At 38.4% G+C, this 20,357-nt stretch overlaps 1 pseudogene across 1 annotated transcript; it reads left to right on the top strand.

Annotated features, from left to right (window-relative positions):
• The first annotated feature begins 5,345 nt into the window (after positions 1 to 5,345).
• On the top strand, positions 5,346 to 16,575 carry LOC147916588 (E3 ubiquitin-protein ligase TRIM22 pseudogene; annotated as a pseudogene). Its single transcript, XR_015552678.1, has 2 exons — positions 5,346 to 6,540; positions 15,051 to 16,575. The product of XR_015552678.1 is annotated as an E3 ubiquitin-protein ligase TRIM22 pseudogene (transcript).
• Positions 16,576 to 20,357: the final 3,782 nt, after the last annotated feature.

Below are 20,357 nucleotides of genomic sequence, written 5' to 3'. Positions count from 1 at the left end.
ATTCCCACGTCTGCCGTTACGGTCTGGTCATTTGTCTCTCTGGAGTTCCAGGCACAGGGAATTTGTTTTCTGCTGAATGTCAAGGTTTACTCTTACTTTTAGTAGGGCCCCATCAACTTCTGGTGAGAGGTATTGCTTTAGAGCATGTTCTTCATTATCTTAGGAACACCTGGACAAGGTCCATAGAATGTATATGTTAATTTCCTACTCAGTGGCTAGTACAGGGTCCAATAAACAGGAGGAAATTAGTTTAAAACACTTTTAATATTTTTAATTAAATTCACAAAAACAAAAGCATACTGCTGTGGTAAAAAAAAAAAATTGTGTTAACATCTACTGAACTTACGTTAAATAATAAGTACCTACAAAAGATTATAGCGGTTGGGGGAAAGTAAACAAAGAGTAAAAGAGTAATGTAGTATGCAAAAAGATGAAACTCACTATGGCACAAAAGTACAACAAAGAAACATTAATAATAGTAAACCAAAAGGCCTGTAATGGGGCAAAAGATCTATGTGCCCTGCAAAAGGGCTTTGCAATTTTAAATAGATTTCATGTTATGTCTCAGTGTGGGAAGCGATTTTGACCAGAGACTTCAAGGAAATTATGGGTTTAAGACAGATTTTTGTCCAGAGCTATTAAGGAACATAAAGGCATGCAGGGTGGGTTAGGGAGGAGTAGAAGGTGGGCTGAGAGGGATGAGGCCATAGCAGGGGATGTGTAATGTGTTCCTAACTAGACCATAATAAAGATGGACTCACACTGAATGACATGCATTTGAGCAGATGAGTGACAAGATTGATGTATACTTTTAAAATCTTTCTGGCTTTTGATGTGAACAGTGATGAGAGCAGACTGTGTGAGACCAATGACAGTATCAGGAGATCAATGGGGAAGCTATTCTTGCAATCTGGGTAAAAGACTTTCTTGGATGGACCTAATTTGAAGAGAATGCTATAGGATTTTCTGATGAACTGACTGTGAGAAAAAGGGATGAGACTAGGGGTACTTTTATGAAGATGGCCTCTGTTACCAAATGCCTCCTTTAAACTCACTGACCTAGGAGATAGAGTGTTTGGGGAGAGGGTCATTAATATGGGGTAGTTAGACCCTGAACTCTAAGGGGTGGTTGAAGAGGGAGCTCTGAGCAGAGAGAAATGGGGAGGAGTTGTAATGTTTCTGAGTTTCCTCAGGTCTCTGGACACCAAGAACAGGTCCACCTTCCCATTGGCAGTTCCTGAACCAGGGGACAGGGGAAATTTCGAGGATGTTGTATAAACTTCTTATAGGACTTTTTCTCTGCATTGTGGAGACCCTTTCATTTTCTTGTCTAACCTGTACAGATTCAGAGAGCCTTGTGCAGATCATCAGGATAGAGTGAGATAAGGAAACTTAGGACCCAGTTGGTCCTTACCTTACTGTAAAAACTCCTACATTGTACTTTTTTCAAAGTGGAGCATATATTTTGCCTCTGTGTCTGTCTGTCTTAGATGAGGAGAATTTCAATGGTGTAACGCTTCTTCAATGATAGAATACAGAATGAATGAATAAAAGGAAAAATAAGCACTTGTATTATTTTCTAGGGCTGAAATAAAAAAATGTACCACAAATGGTTGCTTAAATAAAATGTATTTTTTCATGATTCTGGAGATTAGAAATACAAAATCAATGGTGTTGGCAGGGTTGGTTCCTTCTGAGGGTTGTGTGGGAAGGACCTGTTTCATGTCTCTCTGTTAGCTTGTGGTAGTTTGCTAGAAATCTTTGGTGTTCCTTGATTTGTAGATACATCACCCTGATCTCTAGTTGTTCTTTGCAGGGATTCTCCATGTGTGCATGTCTGTCTGTGTCCAAATCTCCCGTCTTTATACAGACACAGTCATGTTGAATTTATGCCCACCCTAATGACTTCATTTTACCTTAATCATCTGCAAAGACACGATTTCCAAACAAAGTTACATACGCACATTTGCAGTTAGGACTTCAACATCTTTTTGGGGAACAGGATTCAATGTGCAATAGCACTCAGTGTGTTTGAAACAGGATAGACTTTACCTCTCCACTATAAGATCTCCCTAATTTATTGAGACTTCTCTCCCATGACCGACAGATACCTCATTGTAATGGATGTTCTTCAGGTCTCTGTCATGTGTGTGATCCTCTGAGTATCTGAACCTGTTCTTTCCCCTCTAAAAACATACATTTTTAGGTGCCTATCAACAACCTTGCCTTATGTCCAGGCTAAGACAAAATTCCACCATATACAAATATAAGACTCCCCAGAACCACCCAGTTGGTCTTGATCTCTGCATTTCTACACCCCCTTAGCATTGGGTATCAATCTAGGACTTGCAAACGTTACGTCAGTTTGTCTTTGTTAAAATCTATGCAGTAATGGAGAGAACTCTGAAGGAGGATCCTGAGGATGGTATGTTCACCCCAACTCTACCTATTATAATAGAATGATCTCTGTATATAGAATGATCTGTAAGTCACTTGATTTTATTTACACATCTGAATAAGGAAATAGTCTTATCTGTCAAGGATTTTTGTATGAGAAATACATAGGTCAAACTGATTTCTAAATTGCAACTGTTATAAAATTGTTAGTCACAAAATTACCTCCCTATTATGTTTCTTGCAGTTTCCATAGGTATCTCTTGGGAATGAGTTTGAGGGCAGGGGAAGGCTCTGTGTGGGACAGATGTGTTAGGATGCAAACATTTCTCATCCATTGGAGAACTGCTAATTGATGGAAAGAAAAAATGAGAAGCTGATGAGAAAAGTCTAGTAGTCTATAGAGACATGAGAAGGTTCTAGCTTGACATATTCGTCAAACACTGTGTTCTTGTGTGTGATGAGCTGTTCCACTGAGGATACACAGTGAACAAAACCATGCCTGATCTATGCAAGGATTACTTTTTAGGAAGAAGAGATAGACATTTAAGCAAAGATCTTATATATTCTGTAGTAAGTTAGAATAGTACTAACTATAGTACTTACATTACTGTATTAAGGTAAGTTAGAGCAGGTCCTTCTGATAAGAGGACATGTAAGAGGAGAATGAATGAAATGTAAGAGAGATCTATGCTGATATCAGGGGGAGAATCCTTCCATGCAGATAGACAAGCAAGTTCAAAATCCCTGATACAGCAGTGGGTTTTGTGCTTTTAACATTGAGGATGTGTTTTTGGCCTGGGAAAGAAAGGCAGAATAGATGCACCTCAACAGCTATATGCCAAGTCAAACAATTCAAACTCAAAGACCATATATTACGATTCCTTTTTATGAATTGATGTGAAAATGCAAATCTACGTAAATGCAAAGGACATTAGTGGTTGCCTGAGGCTCAGGTTCAGAATGGTTGTGACTGGTAATGAAATTAGGTTTGTTTTCAAGTCACAGAAATGTTCTAAAATGGGATTGTGATGATAGTTATACAGTGTCATAAATTGACTAGAAATTTTTGTGTTATATTGTTCAAACAAATGCATTTGATATAAATATAACTCAATAAAACTGTTTTTAAAAAGTGAGTAGTGCACATATCAGGAGTAGGATCATTCCATGCAGACAGAATAGCAAGTGCAAAGGCCCAGGGTTTAGTGTATCTAACATGCAGCATATGTTTTGGGCTGGGGAAGAAAAGGGGGACAAATGATGTGTTGCACATGTGTGCATGTCTGTCTGTGTCCAAATCTCCCATCTTTATACAGACACAGTCATGTTGAATTTATGCCCACCCTAATGACTTCATTTTACCTTAATCATCTGCAAAGACACGATTTCCAAACAAAGTTACATACGCACACTTGCAGTTAGGACTTCAACATCTTTTTGGGGAACAGGATTCAATGTGCAATAGCACTCAGTGTGTTTGAAACAGGATAGACTTTACCTCTCCACTATAAGATCTCCCTTATTTATTGAGACTTCTCTCCCATGACCGACAGATACCTCATTGTAATGGATGTTCTTCAGGTCTCTGTCATGTCTGTGATCCTCTGAGTATCTTGGTTCTTGGTAGGAAGGGCCTCGATTTGTCATTCTCTGTAGTAGGAGAAGAGAAATTAGGAATCATGGCCCAGATGGGGTAAAATTTGTCATTCAACATAAACTAAGAGTAAAGTATTTGAAATTATGACAAAGAGCCCTTTTCATTCTGTCACTGACCTACTCCTTTTGTCTCTCTCTTTTCCTTTCTTTGTTGAATATTAATGTTTGATCCTGTTCTAAATCTTTGTTCAATCAATGTCCTTTCTAATCCTGCTTTTCTTATCCTTCCTCCTTCAACATTCCCAGCCCTGCAGGACATTGTGAGCAAGAAGAGCCTCAGGAGTCAAGACAGGAAGAAGCAAGGGGAACATTGCAACAGATTTGTCAGTACAGGTAAATCCACAGAAGGAGGTGACCTGCTCCATGTGCCTGGAGTTCCTAACAGAACCCCTGAGCGTGGACTGTGGCTGTCGCTCCTGCCAAGCCTGCATCATTGCAAAGAACAAGGAGTCAGTGATCTGCCCAGGAGGTGAATGCAGCTGTCCTATGTGCCAGAGCAGACACCAGCCTGGGACACTCCGGCTTAATTGACACCTGACCACCATAGTGGAGAGAGTCAGAGAGGTCAACACGAGTCCACACAAGCGGTAGAAGAGAGATCTCTGTGAGCACCATGGAGAAAAACTCCATATGTTCTGTAGGGACAATGAGAAGGCCATTTCCAGGCTTTGTGTGCTCTCTGTGGAGCACCAGGGTCATGAAATATTCTGCATGGAGGAGGAGGTCAAGGGAATTCAGGTAGGCCCCAGTTTGGAGGAAGATAAGACAGAATAGTATCTAAACTGGAATCTTCACTTTTTTATCCTGCTTTATTACCATTGTCATGATAGAACTGAGCCCTGTGATCTTTCCATACCCTTTCTCAGCTCTGAGGCTTGAAGGGCATTTCTGTACATTCATTCATTTGCTTCAGAATAAGCCAAGACTACAAACTCTTAGCAAAGAGAAGCTGGATGAGCGGATAATTGCTTCCCAAGATAAGTTCTGATTTCCCCTCTGAGCAGAAGGGATTTTTGGGAACATGGTTGGTTGGATGTGAGAAAAGTGTCAATGGGAGGAAAGGACTTTCCTTGTTCCAGGATCAGTTCTTCTACTAGGGAAAGAGAGATACAGGCTATTCTTGAGGAAGGGATTGTAACTTGCATCTCCCAGGGTTAAAGAAAACATTCACCCCTCCAGATTTTTGTCTACATCCTAAATTCTACTTGCCAGTTTCCTTTCTGTAAACTTTAGTCTCCTCTGAGATGAGCCTGATTTCTACCCCATTTATGCAGGTCCTGAGAAAGCTCATAGCTTGAGTCTGATGGTTCCTTTCTCACAGGAGAAGCTCCAGGAAGCTCTGAAGAAGCTGAGGAAGGAGCAGCAGGAAGCTGTGGAGCTGGAAGCTGACATCAGAGAAGAGAGAGTTACCTGGAAGGCAGGAACATATTTTCCTGTGGGAGTTTGTTTGTTTGTTTTGTGAGGAAGATTGGCCCTGGGCTAACATCCGTGACCATCTTCCTCTACTTTATATGGGACACCGCCAACAGCATGACTTGACAAGCGGTGCGTCTGTCCACACCCTGGATCTGAACCCGTGAACCCCAGGCCGCGGAGCGGAGCACGAGAACTTAACCACTACGCCACTGGGCCTGCCCCTCTGAGGGAGTTTGAGAGAGGAAACTGGCCAGCCTCATGGTTCAATCACATAAAGGCCCCTTTTTCTTTGTTACTTCAGAATTAATGAGTGTGGAAGACATTTGATTAGTCCTCACTTCATTCCTTCTTTGTTGGAGGTTGAGGGCTAGAGAACAGACATATCACAAGTGAATTTGAATATTTGGAGGTCAAAGTATAGAGGGAAGCAGTGTAAAAATGACTCGTGAATCCCATATCCCATTTTCATCCTCAAGTTTGAGGCTCTGGTACCTCCAGAACCATGTAGAGAAAGGCCCAGGATTCCCTGTTTAGGAAGTACGGGTAGAGGGCCTTAATATACAGTGTAGCATGATTATCCAGGACAGGGGTCTGCAATTCAAGCCTCCTCCAGCTACGACATTTTGTCTCAGGGTGGGCCTTGATAGAGTAGACTTGAATATATTGCTTTGGGAAGAGCTCCAAGGGAAAGAGCAGGAAAAATGGCTTTCCCAGGAATTTCTTACTGTCTTTAGCTCCTGTCACTTTGAGAACACTGTGAGAAAAATAGTTCTTGTCTCGGCTCCCACACCCACACAAAGTAGGCCCTCGTCCAGACAGACTAACAGCCTCTTTCTCTTTTCATCCCCAAAGAATTATATGCAGACTGAGAGACAGAAGATTCTGAAAGGGTTAATGAAATGAGAGCATCCTGCACAGTTTGGAACAGAAGGAGCTGCAAAAGCTGGAGGAAGACAAGGTGAATGTGCTGGAGAACTTGGTGTCGGCTAAAGACCAGCTGTTCCAGCAGAGTCAGAAAGCTCGTCTCAGATCTGGAGCATCAGATGTGGGGCTCATCAATAGACACAGCAGGTAAGACTTGATGGAGCTGCTACATATGAGATTCAGAGAAATAACAGAGACTAAGTTTTCTTCCCTTCTGTGTTCCTGTGCTTTCTTCCTCCTGGTGACATTAAAAGGTCTTTTGGCCCTTCAGTGCCCCTTCTGTGTCATTCATTTCAAGGGTCATAGGAATAATTCAATGTACAAATGGCAAGGGAAATTCCCATTATTATTAATTTATAAAAGGCAGTGCAAAAATTTGGAGAGAATATTCCTTATAGGCTCCCATTAGCTAGCATTTAAGGCCTCTCCTCACTAAGCTTAGTTACTAGCAAACTACACAAAATCTTTGTTTATGTTTGATTTTTGTTGTTGTTATTGAGGAGTGACAAATGTACGACTAGACTCTGTCATATCTGAGTGAGGGATGTGCATGTATGATTATGTGTGAGTGCTTCTGTGTATGAGTGTGTGTGTATGTTTGTGTGTTTGTGTTGGCTAGGGAAGGATGTGGGGGCAAACCTATGGAGACTTGATAGATGAATTGTACCTAGCGTGAATGCTAAAGTTTATTTCTGTGGCATTGGCAGTGTTACTGTTATCTTAAGCTATGAACTATGTTAGGAAATTCAGGAAATTTCAAATTTTGTCTACTTGACTTCTTGCCATTTTCCTTTACCAGCTGAACAAGAATTACTTTACTTAACTTTTGTGCCAATACTAGGGTAATCAATTTTCATCTGCTGGATTTTTACCTTTGCCTTAAAAAAAAATACATATTTCTTGAGGTATAATTTATATATTATAAAATCCACCCATGCTAAGTGCACTATTACAGGAATTTTAGTAAATATGTTGAGTTGTCAAACAACTAAAAAATTCAGTTCAACGTTTGCTGAAAAGACTCTCCCTTCCTCCAGTGAATTACGTTGGCACCTTTTCAAAAATCAATTTTCTCTAAATGTAAGGATTTATTTCTGGATTATCAATCTGTTACATGGATCTATATGTCTATTTTTGCGCTGATACTCTGAGCTTTTGATTACTGTGGCTTCATAGAAAATTTTGAAATTGGGTAGGGTAAGGCTTCAAACTTTGTTCTTCTGTTTCAAAATTGTTTGGAAAAAAAATAGAAACAATTCTATATTTCAAAACAATTCAATTCTAAGCCAGTCGTTCTCTACGGGGACAATTGAACCATCCTCGAGCCAGGGCACATTTGGAGAGGGCTACTGCCCTCTAGTGGGCAGAGGCCAGAGATGCTGCTAATTCTCCCACAATGCATAGGGCAGACTCCACGACAAAGATTACCTTGGCCAGGATACCAGTAGCGCCAAAGTTGAGAAACTCCTGGCTGGGTCCTTTGAATTTTCCATGACAGTTTTGACATATCTTGTTAAGTTTTATTAAAAAGCCTGCTGGAATTTTGATAACCATTAGATGGAATTTAAAGAACAGTTTGAGGAGTATTGCCATCATAACAATGTAAAATCTCTCCATTTGTTTAGGTTTTCTTTAAACTCCATCGGCAGGATTTGTAGTTTCTAACCCAAAAGTCTTTTACCTATTTTCTTCAATTTTTGAGTCAATTGTTTTTGATTCTATTATAAACAAAAGTGTTTCTTTCTTACTATATTTTTCATTACTAGTAATCAAAAGTACAATAGATTTTTATATTGATCTTGTATCTCACAATATTCCTAAACTCTTTTGCTAGTTTTAGTAGTGTGTGTGTGTGTGTGTGTGTGTGTGTGCGTATTCCTTGAGATTTTCTACATAATAGATCATGTCATCTGTAAATAAATCCAGTTTTACTTACTTTCAGATCTGGACAATTTAATTTATTATATTTCTCTCACATTTTCCTTTTTGTTTAGTTTTTTCTTATCTGATCTATTAAATTCTATTTTCTATTGTTCATCTTTCTCTATTTCATGTTTATGAATGTGATATTATTCCTATTCAAAACTAGACAGTCAGAAGTAATACTCAGTTGTCCAAGGATAACCAAGTAAAACCTGGGAGTGAACTAACTCAGAAAAAGTATAAGCCCAGAAATAGCACACTGATGTGATCATTTGAGTTCATCAGACCAGTTATTCCTGGCGCCAGATAGATTACTGGATCTTTCATTTATTTGTTTTGGCACAATCTACTTCCATCTTTTTCTAATCAAGCCTACTTGATTTTGTATTTGGTCATTTGAAATGAACACAATGCTGAGTAATTTGTAAATGATTCCCTGTGTCTGTTAGGCTGCAAAAGGAAGATGGAAGTGAGGCGGCTCTTACACAATCTCTCATTGTATAGTGGGATTGTTGATTTGTATGTGGCTATTTTGTTTAGCCTTTAGTAATGACCTATACGACTGAGAAATTCCAGTTAAAGTTCTAAGAGAGCCTCATTCTTTTTGCAACAAAGTTCAGCTTTTCTATTCCAAGTTAAAGTTAGTGCCAGCAATTCACAGAAGATGAAAGCACAGCATGAGTTATGATTGGGACTAACGAAGAGCCAGAGACTGAGACAGCAGTCAGAGAAAGGTCAGGTATAAATTTCCTAACTGAGAAAGGGCTCAAGAATATCACTACGAATATCTATTCATTGGAATGCAGATTAGGGAAAGGGGCCAATAATCTGTTTTGAACTAACTCTAGGACAATGTTCACATGTTAACAAATAAACTAAACTCTTGGATACAAATCTGTAGGACTGGAAGGGATCTCTAGTTTTTGGTACTAGCTCGTATAAGGGGCCATAGAAAAACTAAATCAGGGGCCAGCCCCGTGGCATGGTAGTTAAGTTCGGCATGCTCTGCTTTGGTGGCCCAGAGATTGCAGGTTCAGATCCCAGGTGTGGACTTACACCACTCATCAAGCCATGCTGTGGCAGCGATCCACATTCATAATAGAGGAAGATTGGCACAGATGTTAGCTCAGGGCCAATCTTTCTGAGGCAAAAATAGGAGGATTGGCAACAGGTGTTAGTTCAGGGCCAATCATTTTCGCCAAAAAGAAAAAAAAAGCTACATCACACAATATTTTAAGGAATAGTTGGGATAGATAAATCAGAATCATGGCAAATGATGCCTATGATTGTTCCATTCCTGAGGCAATATACAGACTTTAATATGCATCCTGGGAGACTGTACCTGTTGGAAAGGTATAGTCACATAATTGACATTCTCTTTAATTTTCATCTTGGATGAGTCCATGTACCACTACTGACAGGAATAGATCTGGAGAAGCCATGCGGCCCAATGAAGAAACTTTTTTAGTTTTGGCTATTCTTCTTCAAATTGTTATAATGTGTGACAGGCTTGTGGCCTTTACCCTCCACAACTCTGCCAACCAGGACTTCAGGTGACTCTGTTATCTGGACTATTTTTTGGCAATGTTTGGAATGGATCATTGTATCATATATACGTTGGTTGCTAGATCATGAGGAGCTACCTTTAGACTGATAAGGATGAAAATGACAGAAATACTGGTCTTGAAAGTAGGTCTGAATAGTAGATGAGAGTTTAGATCTTCTACCCTAGAAAAGCCTTCTCATCCATTTCTTTTAGCAACTTTATTCATATACGTTACAATTCATTCAAGTTTAAAATTCAATTGTGTTTGGTATATTACATTGTTAAAATTTTAAAACAATTGTGATAAAACATGTAACATAAAATTTAGTACTTTAACTATTTTAAAGTGTATACTTCAGGGGTATTAATTACATTTACAATATTGTGCAAAACTCACCACTATTTATTTCTAAAAGTTTTCATCAACCCAAACAGAAATTCTAACCCTTAAGCAATAACTCTTCATTCCCCATTCTCCTTGACCCCCGTTCCTAATAACCGCTAATCTACTTTCTGCCTATATAAATTTGCCTATTCTAGGTACCTCTATAAGTGAAATCACACAATATTGATCCTTTTGTGTCTGGCCTATTTCATTTAGCATAATATTTTTAAGCTTCATCCGTGTTATAGCAGGTATCGGAACTTCATTCTTTTTTATGGCTGAATAATATTCCATTGTGTGTGTATACTACGTTTTATTTATCTATTCATCTGTTGATGGACGTGGGTTGTCTCCACCTTTTGGCTATTGTAGATAATACTGCAATGAACGTTGGCAGAAAAGTACCTGTTTGAGTGCCTGCTTTCAATTCTTTTGTGTATACACCTCAGAGTGAAATTGCTGGATCATAATTTTAACTGTTTAGGTTTTTAAGGAACCATCAAATTGTTTTCCATATGACTGCATCATTTTATGTTCATAGCAGCAATGTACAAGGGTTTCAGTTTCTGCATATCTTTGCCTATACTTATTAATTTTTATGAATTTCTTTGCCATCCTAAAGAGTGTGAAGTGGTATCTCATTGTGGTTTTGGTTTGCATTTCCCTAATGACCAATAATGCTGAGCATCTTTTCGTATGTTTATTGGACATTTGTATATCCTTTTGGAGAAATATCTATTCAAGTTATTTCCCCATTTTTTTAATTGGATGGGTTTTCTTTGTTGTTGTTGAGTTCTTGGAGTTCTTTGTAGATTCTATATATTAATACCTTATCAGATATATGATTTGCAAATATTTTCTCCTTTTCTGTGTGTTGTCTCATTGCTTTCTTCACAGTGTCCTTTGATGAACAAAACTTTTTACTTTTGATGAGGTCCAATTTATCTATTTTTCTTTTATCGCCTGTGCTTTTTGGGCCATATCCAATAAATTATTACCAAATCTAACATCATGAAGATTTTTCTCTATTTTCTCTTCTAACATGTTTACAGTTTTAGATCTTAAGTTTAGATCTTGAATTGATTTCAAGTAATAATTTATATATGATATAAGTAATCTATTTTTAATATTATTGTAATCATTGTATATTTCACAATTTTTGCAAAATAATTTGGCAAAAAGGATGAGGAGGTGGCAGTCAGCTAAGGGATAGACTGCATGAGACATTTGTTTGTGTGTCCAACTTCAATCCAAATACCTCTTTTTTTGGTAACAACCTCTTGAATTACCCTTTGTGGAACCACGTCCACCCTCAGTCCGTGTAGTTGGTTAGGGTTGATAAAATTGGCAGCATCCAGGATGTATATGTCCCTCAATGATAGGTAAATCACTATATCTAATTCCCATACGTTTACTAACAATGCAGTAATTATTTTAATCATTTAATCATTGACCCAGTTCAGGTCGATGATTTATATTTCTTAGAATTTTGCTGCCATGAGTGGAAAGAGAAATTCTCTTTTCTGTAAGGTAATGTATCAGGGACATCATTTAAACCAAGACATTCAAGGTAATCCCATGTAGTGTCTGAATAGAAAGACAACATAACAGATAAACAATAAAATTTTGAGAAGAAAGAACAGATTCTGATGACAAGATTTTTCCTTAAAAATGTAGCTATGACTAAAGTTCTTCCTGCCTCCTCAATTTCTTCTTCTTTCTTTTAAATTTAAGTCAATTTTAGTTGTGGTTTTGTCATATACAATAACAAGAAAAAAGCCTAGTACAGAAAGTAAAACTTTTCCTGAGGATATAGAGTCAACCGGTGCCAAGTCTTCTGGTATAAAATGGGTTAGGTTGTAGAGGTTGAAACCAAGCATATTGGTAGATTTCTGTTCAAACGAATAAAACAAATAATGGTTATATTGGGGAAAAGAAGATGGCTAAAATAAGTTGAGGATGTGACCTGGACTGCTTACTACACTATTAGAATTCAGGGTAAGATACCATAGTTTCTAAGACAGTGACCAAGGGGATATTAGTAACATTCTGGAAAATGGCATGTAAATAGTTGGGAAATAATATGTTACATTTTAGATTTTCTTAGTTGGTGGTTTCTGTGGCTTATTTCATACTTAAAAATTGATGAGATCACCTATAGGTAATATGTAGGAGGTGTATAGAGTAGAGGCAGGCCAGAGAAATATTTATCTGAAGTGCTCGTTGCATATACCTGCAACAAAAGAACATATACTTCTTGAGGACTGTTATTAATTATGCATCTTTGATTCCCCAGAGCCTGAAATGATGTCTTGCAAATAGTAGATTTCACCTTCGTTGGTGTCTAGAATAAATAAAAGCAGGATGAGCTAATGAGGTTTTCTCAAGAATGTATTTAAAACATTAGTAGACTTCTGCTCTTACTTTCCTTTTTTTTTTTTTTTTTTTTTTTTTTTTTTGGGGAGGACTATTCGCCCTGAGCTGACATCTGTTGCCAGCTTTCCTTCTTTTCTTTTTTTGCTTGAGGCAGATTAGCCCTGAGCTAACATTTATGTCAGTCTTCCTCTATTTTGTATGTGGATCGCCACCACAACATGGTTGATGAGTGGTGTAAGTCCACGCCCAGGATCTGAACCCACAAACCTGGGCCGCCAAAGTGGAGCACGCTGGACTAAACCTCTACACCACGGGGCCTGCCCCCTACTCTTCCTTTTAAATATAACCCCTCTCCAGATACTTGAAGCATCTTTCTAACGTCATCACATGAGTTCTCAAGGATGGTTGGTCTGGGTCTTATTGCTACATTTTGTCCCTAATATTCATACCATCTATTTATTCACACCATATCAAAGGGTGCTAGGGGTGTGAGGAGGAAGGTGGGTAAAACTTTGTAAGATAGGAGGGCTTATCACTCTTTCAAGGGTTGCCACAAAAAATACGACATGAGTACTTAAATTTTAATTTCAGGTAAATGACACACCATTTATTGGTAGAAGCGTATCTTAAATATTGCAGAGTTCATGCTTATACTAAAAAAATTTGTTATTTATCTAAAATTAAAATTTAACTAGCCATTTATATTTTGTAAATCTCTCAATTCTATATTTGACTTATGTTTTCTGTCTAGCCCCCTGATGTGATTAACGTCATAAAAAGTTATGTGTCTGAGATGAGGTGTGGTCCCTTTTTGTGTGAAGATAGAATTGTAGCCATGAGTGTTATGAGATCAACCAGAATTTAGAACAAAATCACAAAGCTGGGAAATTTGGGTATTACGTTGTTTCAAATTGCTGATCACAGATGAAAGCTGTCAATGGTAGGGAATTTGGGTGGTGGGAGGTCACAGAATTCGGGCCAATAGAAGCATTAGAAAGGAGGAATTGCTGTATCAGAACTCCATGACTTCACTCATTGTAGCTAAACCTCAGTGTCTGCCTCAGCTCTTGTTTCCATACATCTTAGGTACATTTCTTATCGCTGGGAGGATCCTTTCCTCTTTATCTGCCAAGCCCCCAAACTTTTCACAAGGACAGCTCCTTTATATTTACTTTTCTCCCTGAGAATAAAAAAAAATAAAGTCTTTAGAGGTGTTTTTTTTTTTTGGATTTCCAATAATTAGACTCAAGATTCTGAGAATATTGTCTTTTGTCCTGGTGCCAATAATTAATCTCTTCTTGCTTACACACTTCAGCATCTTGTAGGAAAAACATTTTTCTTGTGCCTAAAGTTGACTATCCACCTGGCAGTATCAAGATCTTCACAAACACATGAAATTCAAACCACTTTTAATTTGGTCATCATAACTTCTTCTTTTCCAAATGTTTGTAACGTTTCCCCAGAGCATGTGACTGAAAATGTTAATCTCTGGGCATCTGTACTGGGATAACAGATTTTGGAGACCCTTCAGACTTTCAAAACAGGAACCCCACAACTGATAACCTAAACTCCACAGTAGCCAAGTTCTGGAGCCTCTCTACTGACCATCTGCCTGGGACATCACATCTCTGGCCATCGCCTGGTGGAACCACTGAGATGGCAGTGACTGCTCCATGCATCAAATACTTTTTTTAGAGGCATCAAATATGTTTAAAGGTAGAATTATTTCATCTGATTTTATGTTATTTTTAAGAGGTAGAAAGTGTGGGGATAATTTTTTCCATTTTAGAAGGACGAACATGAGTTTCTTTCAGGTCAAAACCTTTCCAAGATCACACAGAGAGTAAATGGAAAGGTAGACATGAGCATGTTTCGTCTCGTTGCAGTGTCAGGGCTCTCCCTTCTCCCCTCTTCAAGCTCTTCAGTGAAGAGGATTTAAGTGCATCAATGGAGTGATAAGTGAGGGATACAGTGGTCTTGGAGATGCCAGACGTGTTGGACGATCAATTTTTGTCTTCTCTAGGAGTGAGACCTGGACATGGAAAGATCTAAAAATGGTTTCCAAGAAACTGAAGCGTATATTCTGAGTTCCAGATCTGAGCAGGATGCTGCAAGTGTTTAAAGGCGAGAAAAGCCAGAAGAAAGGTGTGGGTGTGGGATACTTGTAGTATTAGGGAAAAATGAGGGAGTGGATGTTCTTTCTAGATGAGGGTAAAAGAAAAGAAGTAGATCCAACAGGAAGAGAGAGAACCTGGACTTAAGATGATCAGATCTAAGGGGGAATGGCAGGTGTCCGCTTTGTCCTCTCATTCACCACTTTATAGCCTCACAGGGCTTCTGTCCCCTGTCCCCTCTCTAGAGAGAAGATAGATATCAGCTTTTACTCCTTTGCTTCTAACAACATCATTGCAACTTTTGTCATTTCAGAGCTGATAGAGGTCCAATGCTGCTGAGGCAAGAAGAAATTACAAGATCTTCAAATCTCCATATTCTGATCCTTTTTCACAAGATGTCATTACTAATAGGTCACACAATCTTAGCTTCCTGTGTTATTCCCCAAAACTGCACACATACAACAGTTCTTAAGTGCCCTCGCATCTCTGACCCATCAACACCAGTACCTCCAGTCAGCTCCCAATATTTCTCTTCACAATGTCACAATACACACCAGTTCTATATTCCTCACCTGACCCTGCGATTTTTCCTCCTGACGTGGTGCTGAATTCAGTTAATGCTTTTTCAAGTCTTGTCATAGCTGCGGATCAGAGACAAGTGAGAGGTGTGCACACTTTTACATTAAGGAATCTATAACCATGTGATTTTTCTGCTTTTGATATCTTGGGCTGCCAATGTTTCTCCTCAGGGAAATATAACTGGGAAATAGATGTGTCTAGGAAGATTGCCCAGATACTGGGGGTATACAGTGAAACAAGTAACTTCACTATAAATAAGATTTCTGAGTTTATTTTTGGCCAAAAAGTGAATCATCCACAAATTTACTCCAGACTTAGACCTCAAAATGGATATTGGGTTAAAGGATTACAGAATAAATCTGAGTACAATGCCTTTCAGGACTCTTTCATCTCGGATCCTAAGGTCTTGACTCTTTCCATTGCAGCTCTTCCCCATCGTGTTGGAGTTTTTCTAGACTATGAAGCAGGCACTGTCTCATTTTTCAATGTCACTTGTAGATGGGTCATGCATGTACAAGTCCTCTAAATGCTTTTCTCAGATTTCTCATCCATATTTCAATCCTTGGAACTGTCCAGCTCCCATGACTCTGTGCTCCCCGAACTCCTGAACCTTCTTTTTCCCTCACTCACTTCTTGTTGTGCCACCTATCCTGGGTTTCATTTCTATTTCTGAGCTCATCTGCACCATTAAAATAATCTCTTTCTTGCTCTCTTCCTTCTTTACTTTAGAACTTTTATTCATCCTTGGGATGTAGAGTGTGTCTGGTTTGAACTAGGAAAGATGTTTGTTTGCTGTTTACCTGTTTTTGTATTCTCAAAGAAAGACATCTAATCCTTCCTAAAGACAGTGCAGTATTGATATAACATGTTTCTCCTCCCATATCTCCACATTTTCCTTCATTACTGATCTGAAGAGACATGGCAAAGCCTGTCTGCCACCATCCACATTATCTACCATAGTCCATAATCACAACCTACCCACCACCAACAACTAAGGAGTCTGAGTGTATGTCCATTTGTTGCCTGGGACACACCAAGTTCATCAGAGACCAAGGAAAGGAAAATAGAAGCCATACATGTACCCAGAGTGAAAATTTTAGGTATACAGTGTCTGAGTTCCAATCCTGTCTCTTCTTTTACAAGATGTATAATGATTAATAAATCCAGTGTTTCTTTTTCATAAAATAATAATGGTATTTAAAACTATAATTAACTCTCAGATCCTTGTGTAAAACTGTGTCAGTCATGTAGAAGAGCTATTTAAGTGTCCTGCACAATATAATAAATATTTTCTCTCATGATTAGTGAAAAGTATAAGCTGTGTCAATGTCCTGTGCAGCAGATTTGTGCCCTTCAGAGGAACAATAATTGATACCACTAAAGTCTCATTTCTCAGGTTCCCGGCCTCTGGTGTCAAGACCACTCCAGTTCCCGTTTTCTTCTATGGAACGTTTTATGCTGAGCATGGGTCTCTTTTTAAGGCCCTGTATTGGGAATAGGTCAGAAAATTGCTAAAGTAAGAGTTTCCAAAAAATGTGTCCAGCAAAGGGAGACATATGTAGTGACACCTACTTTAAAAGGACGGGCTTTTGGTGTTCAGACCTCTTCCTTGTGGTAAAACACTTGTCTACACGCCATATATAAAATCTTATTAAATTTTATTGATTTTTCTTTTTTAACTAGTTTCAAATTCAGGATGAAGAACAGACTTATCCAGGATAACAAAAGTACAAATTTTCGTAGAGCATATGCATTATAAACTAGGGCAGCCAGCTACGCAGAGACCATATCAAGATGTAGAAGGGTAATAACTTGTCCCAGGGGAATGGAAAAAGAAAGCACTTGGTCTGGGAATGGAATATACATACACACTCATACTTACAGACACACACACACACAGGTATACATAAATAATTATGCATATAAATATATATACATAGGATATCATTATCACAGTTAATCTTCAAAAATGTCATATGAAGAAGGAATTCCTATCAGGTAGTGAAAGAATATATAAACTATGAGATATACCCCAAGGTCCCACAGCTAGTGAGTGGAGAGGGCAGGATTAGAACTAGGCCTGGATTTCTCCAACACAGATACCTTCTCTGCAGTATACCCCCCAAAGAAAAGTTGGAGCCAGATTCCCAACAATGTGGGGCAGGAGGCAGAACCCAGGGGACACTGATCTGCAAGAGCTGAGAGAATCATCGGAAAATCTGGGGAGTGAGGAAATAGAGGTTGATAAGCTCAATCCGTGTAGCGATTGATGAAGCAGGAGCAGGTCATGGTAATGGCCAAATCCAAGTTGAACTACTTCATGACCAGGGTGCTCCTACAGGTGACATGATGTAGAGGGTGAACACTGTGGACAGTTAATAGTCTGGACTTTGAAATCAGATCGAATTTCATTATCATAGTGATGTTGCTACTTACTGGCCCTTATTAAGTTAAATTTAATTGGATTCAGGTTGTCATCAGAAATAAATATACTAAGACTTACTTGATAGTGAAATTGTGGGAATTAAATAATAGAATGTTTATAGTCACCTCCTCATTTCCTAGCACATAAACACTGATCCAAATTAGTGTTGATTAATTTCTTCTGTGATTTGAAATAGTTAATGTTAAGAATGAATATTAATGTACTTTAAATATTAGTGCCCTTGCTTAGCTTTGAAACAGACTAACTTGATTAAAGAATCACAGATCATTTCTTAATTTCATATTTTTGCATAACAAATATTTCTTTTTTAAAATCTTCAAATATCTCTGTTTCAACTTACAGACAGTTATCTGTACACAATTCTAGTTTTTTTTTCCTCTAAGCATTCTTTTTGACTTTGCTATTTAATAGTCTGCTATTGATCAAAGTGTCTTATTTTAATTGTGATAAGGACACTTAACATGAGATCTAACCTGTTAACAATTTTATGGAGTTGCTGTTCAGCAGATATAAAGTATCAGTTATGCAAGATAAATAAGTCCTATAGATCTACTGTACGACGTTCTGCCTATACAGTCATCCATCTCTTAAGGACAGGGATACATTCCAAAAAGGCATCATTGGGTGATTTTATCATTTTGTGAGCATCATACAGTGTACTTACACAAACCTAGATGGTAGCCTATTACACACCTAGGCTTTATGGTACTAATCTTGTGGGGCCACTGTCGTATATTTGGTTCATGGTTGACTGAAATGTTATGTGACACATGACTGTAGTTAACAATACTGTGTTGTGCACATAATATATCATTCTTCATTAGAAAAAAAAGTTTTATATTCTTCAAAGGTACTTATCCTGTTTTTTATTTTAATTAACAGAGCAGCCTCTTTAATCTAAATTAATATACTAGGTACAGGTTTATTTGACACTTTTTTCTATTTCCACAGTAATTCTCTCTCAAGGGAAAAGCTTTGTTCTGTTTTCCCAACTCAATCTCCATTCCTCAGGTTGCTGGTTCTCATCAATACTTACAGTGATAGAGGAAGAGTCAGGAGTTTGGTTACAGACTCCCTCAGCAGTGGTGTAGGTCAGAGTTTCCTTTTCCTGGTCAGCCTCACTCTTTCCAGTGAGCTGAAAGGCTACAGTAGTCTTCAGAAATGAAGCAACAACCTGTTCTCCTCCTCCAGTGAGACAGCAGGGCAGATGCTGCAGCACTGAGTGTTCCTGCAGTGCATGGTGGTGTCCTTGAGTCTTTTGGCATTTCCATTTCCTACACTTTCCCAACCAATTTGTGAGCTGAGAGAAATAGAAATAACAGATTGCTTGGCCAGTGTCTGCCCTGGTCCTTGTTTCACAAGAAATTCTTCAGTTCTCCATTCCAGGTTAGATACATGCTGTCTCTCTCTCTCCACATAAACACACATACATATATCCTTCAAACTGTCATCCATGGGCATTGGAAGAAATTGATTCTTATCCATATTCACTTTCACGTCTGCTTTCCTGTCACCCTATTACTACAATGACTGAGACCATAACTCAATGAGGAAACCAGTTCAAGATGAGAACCAAGTTAAAGAGAAAAGTACTGCAAAGACAAAAGACAAGTTCAAGACACCCTTTTTATAAGAGCATCTCCTGCCCCTAAATGAAGCCTTTTCCTCACAAGAGTATGAAGCTTCTAAGTAGCTTCTTCTCAGTAAATGTCCTGAGAAGGGATTCTGGACTCAAAAAGTTTACTGGGAATCAAGTGTGGGTTCTCTCATGAACAAGTTCTCTGAGTGGTAATTACTCCATCTTGTATTTCTGGACCTTAGGGTTGTGTTGGGCCATGAATTTGGGAGATGAATGTCTACAACAAGAATTTTGGAGGAGTCCAGAAGAATCTCAGGGAATAAGCAGACTTCATCCTGCAGGTTCATCCACAGACAATGAGCAGGCACTCGTATCTACAGCCATCATTAGTTGGTGACCAGACATTTCTAAAGCCTGAGGATCTGAGATCCTATTGGAATAGAGAACATGATCTGCACTCAATGGTATGAGATTCTAATGATCATCTATTTTTCTAAAGGATGGTGATGGGGGATCTATTGATTCTGACTCCTAACCTCTCTGTGTTGTTCAATCTTAGGTCTGTTTTTTATCTTATACCTATAGCAACTCCACTGTATCTCCCAGTGCTATAAAGCCTCTCAGACCAGGTGAATCATCTAGCCACCCAAGGGTGTGAAATGAAGCATCCTTTATCTCCTCAGCATAGTTTATTTTGGAACATTATTGAAAATGGATATTAAAATTTAATGATTCAATTATTCACTGCCAGATTATAAAATATCATTGATTTTTAATTTTGGCCTTATGTCCTATGACTTTGCTTAAATTACTTACTAATTCTAGTAGGTTCCTCTAAATTTATTTTTATATTCTGCATAAACTGTTATGTCATCTGCAAAAAGAGACTGTTTTCTTTATTCTTTTCTGCTATTTATGCTTTTTATTTGTTTTTCTTGTCTAATTTTTTGAGCTAGGACATATAGTTAAATGGTGAATAGGAATGGTAAGTGTTGAATGGTTAACCTTGCTCCTAA

This window comes from Ceratotherium simum, chromosome 7 (genome assembly GCF_057802395.1).
Source record: "Ceratotherium simum simum isolate JZ-2026a chromosome 7, ASM5780239v1, whole genome shotgun sequence".
NCBI lineage: Eukaryota > Metazoa > Chordata > Mammalia > Perissodactyla > Rhinocerotidae > Ceratotherium > Ceratotherium simum.
Note: the sequence above shows the minus strand (reverse complement) of the source record. Positions and strands in the feature narration are given on the sequence as shown.